At 41.9% G+C, this 3,576-nt stretch overlaps 1 long non-coding RNA gene across 1 annotated transcript; it reads right to left on the reverse strand.

Moving 5' to 3' along the window:
• Positions 1 to 1,803, reverse strand: LOC108719828. Its single transcript, XR_001936272.2, has 2 exons — positions 829 to 1,803; positions 1 to 121 (listed from the first exon to the last, which is right to left on the reverse strand). It is a non-coding gene; the product is annotated as an uncharacterized LOC108719828 (long non-coding RNA).
• Positions 1,804 to 3,576: the final 1,773 nt, after the last annotated feature.

The raw sequence follows: 3,576 nt of genomic DNA on the forward strand, positions 1-3,576 counted from the left end.
TTTACAAAAAGAATCTGTATATTTTACTAGTTTTCTAACAGGTTGAGGTTCTTGGCTCTTTCATTACGATGGATGAAGCGTTTCATCTAATATCCTCATGGACATACATGGATATACAGCACTGAAAGAAGAAAAACACGTAAAGGGTTAAAAAAAAGTGATCAACAGAAGGCTTAAAGAAACACTAGTACTCAAAGTTTCCTGCGGAACTGGATTTATCGGACACTATGGGGCAAATTTATTAAGGTTCGAATTGGAAATTCGAATTAGATTTTTTCGAGTTGGATTGTTGGTCAAAACTCACAAATTCAAGTTGGGAATAATTCAAATGATTTATCATACCTGGTTCCTGGGAACAATTCAAATTTGACTGCTACAGCAGAAAGGGACAAACTTCCGACTAATACCCTGGGTTTTAGAATGAGATGGGGGACAGGCAGGTGTCTGAATATTTCTGGTTACAGAGTAAATCTTTCTATTTGGGCTCTGAGAAAGTCCTGGCCAGGACTGGAGCACTGGAGGCCCATGGCTTGAATGTGCCCTACAAAAGATTTCTCCCCCAGACTACTCCATTGACCTCTTTGGAGGACATAATTTTATTATAATTTAGCCCCACACATAGTTCAGTAATCTGTCCATTTTATAGAAAACAGAGAGGCAACACTGGGCCACACTAGTTTGTCTGCCTTTTTTCCCTAATGTACACCTAATACACCAGCCTGCATTATAGACCAAACCTTTTCTAGATTCTATTTTTTTATTCTTAGTACCCAAAGGCTTAATTAATGGGCATGTGAACAAGTTCCCAGTTCTCTCTGAGCAATTTACCTTTGATTGCTTCTAACTTTGCCGATGCAGTATGTTTGACAGCAGGTGGCAGCATTTGTTTTCCTAGGAAAGAAGCAGAATAATAAAGTCCAGACTAGATTGGCTTGCTGTTTATCTAGATCCTGATAGAGTATTCTGTCCATCTCTGCCTGTACCAACATCTTCTCCTCACCAATCTCTTCTCCCCCAAGCTGCCCTTCCTAAAGCTTTTCTAGAACCCCCTACCCTTCCCAAGGCTTCTCTAGAACCCTCCTGCCCTTCCCAAAGCTCCTCTACAACCCCTGCCCTTCCCAAAGCGCCTCTAGTATGCCCTGCCCTTCCCAAAGGTTGTCCAGAACCCCCTGCCCTTCCCAAAGTTTCTCTGGAGAACCCCCTGCCTTTCCCAAAGGTCCTCTAGAACCCCCTGCCCTTCCCAAAGGTCCTCTCGAGAACCCCCTGCCCTTCCCAAAGGTCCTCTAGAACACCCTGCTCTACCAACTCCCTCCTGACCCTCAGCCTTGCCTTGCCTGATCCACTTCAGACCACACTGTCATTTTTCTTCTTCTACTTTCCAAACTCCTCCATTCCCAACTTTGTTTGAGAGTTGCCTTTTCAGACGTCTTTAAAACTTTGTCCTGCCACTCCAGCTCATCTTGAGCCTCATGGTAACGCTTGCTAAGAAGGATCCATTCACTGCTTCCATTAACAAAGAAACCAGCAAACAATATATATATATTTATATTTATGTTACAGATGTTTTATTGTTACCTAATGGATTCCATGCTGCAGCCGGCAGATGCTAATGCACTGATGGATAATGGCTCGGTAGAGAAAGTGCTGTGCCTGAACCCATTGCTTGGCTCATATTGTGCAACTGTCATGCCCATTTACTTACTTACCAAGGTTGGATAGAACATATCACTATGATGTTCTGGGAGCTCAGCAAGTTTTCCAATGTGCTTTTCTTTGAGCTAAGTAACTATACTGCAATCAGAGATGTACTTTATGATTGCTCAGACAACATTGCTCTGTGGGCCTTACAGAGTATCAAGCGCCTACAGTATATAGAACTGGATGGAGATATAAAGAAGTTCCAAGCTCTCTGAGAGAGACACCAAATAGTCCAAGGTATGTCCTTCAGGTACCTCCATCTTTTTTAATGCTTTCTGCAGCCAGTTCCCTACCAGACTAATAGAGATGGTGGACCCTTACGCAGGGAGGAATTTGCTAAACCCCTATCTTACTCATACACCATAGTGGGGCAAACTACCTCAGATCCACTAGCCAAAGCCCAGGGCAAATGGCAAAGGGACATACCTAACCCCACGGATGAGCTGTGGGAGGAAGCCTTGAAACAGATTCCAGATACATAACAATATCCGTTAGAGACAGACATATCCAAATGAAGTTCATGAATAGGGTTTATCTCACTCCTTATAGGATCTCTAAAATATTTCCTCAGGCCTCTGATACTTGTGTTAAATGTGAGGGGACTATTGGTTCCTACATGAATGTATTCTGGCATTGCCAATGGAGAGACATTGTGCATTACATCTCGGACACTCTAGAACTGCCTCATCCCTGCTCGGAGTGGAGGAAGAGATGGGCCTTGATAACCACACAAGACTGTGTGTACTTCGCAAAAAAAAACAAAAACATTATTTTGCATCAACAGCCCCGTCGACTCTACCCTTCTGGTGCAACCTGCATAAAAACAATCTGCCCAACCAGAAGCTGACATACTAGGCCCGAGGCTGCCCTCAGAAATTCCATGCAGTCTGATGTCTACAATAAATACTTCAGTAATAAAAACACTCCTCTCTCCACTCCTATTCTACTTTTCTTTGCTCTTCTTCCTGTTTTTCACAATGTTTGTTAAAATACAACGCAAGAATAAAAACTTTTTAAAAAAAAAAAGATTGCTCAGACAAGCTGGTTGGAAGGAGGCGGCCGGTTTCCTTTACATGCAGTAATTACAGCTATTAACTCCCACACCATGCTGTACATTTGCTACAAGAATCACAAGAAAGATATTTCACACTTTTACCGACAGAATCGTTTTAAAGGGGAACCATGCCTCTTGTTATAAACGGTCTCCTCTGCCTGCGACTGTGACTCAGCTTTTTTATAACTTTATAAAACAATTACAATAAACGTCCTGCTCTTGGCTATAACAGGAGAAGGGCAGGTAGGTGCTAGAGTGCTAGAGTTTATCAAAAGAACATTTGCTTCTAGCAAAATATAGATTTCTACATTGTTACTTGTGTAAGTAATAAAATAGGTATTTTAAATAAAGCAGCAAAAAGTAAGTCATGCATTATACGGCTAACTGCACACAGTTGTGTTGCTCAAAAGCACTCTAGCAGTGGTTCACTCTAAAGGGCATGTAAAGGCAAAAAAAAATCCCATTTTTACTTTCTTAATGAAAAAAAAAACTATCTCCAATATACTTCAATTAAAAAATGTGTAATGTTTTTATAAGAAACCTGACTGTATGCAGTGACATTCTCCCTTCAGTTACTGCTGTGGATGGGAATTGTCAGACGGTCCCTAACTGCTCTGCAGGGAAACAATCATACTTATGAACATCAGGGGGAGCCCCCGCCTTACTTCCCAGCCATGCAGAACTCAAGCAGCTTTGTTTGTTTCCCTGTAGAGCAGTCGGCGACTGTGTAGAGATTTGTATTGGATTTTATTTTTGCCTTTACATCCCCTTTACTGTTTCCAACTCCAGTTGCAGGGACAGAGATCATGGAGCCAGATTTAAAC

This window comes from Xenopus laevis, chromosome 6S (genome assembly GCF_017654675.1).
Source record: "Xenopus laevis strain J_2021 chromosome 6S, Xenopus_laevis_v10.1, whole genome shotgun sequence".
Classification (NCBI taxonomy): Eukaryota; Metazoa; Chordata; class Amphibia; order Anura; family Pipidae; genus Xenopus; species Xenopus laevis.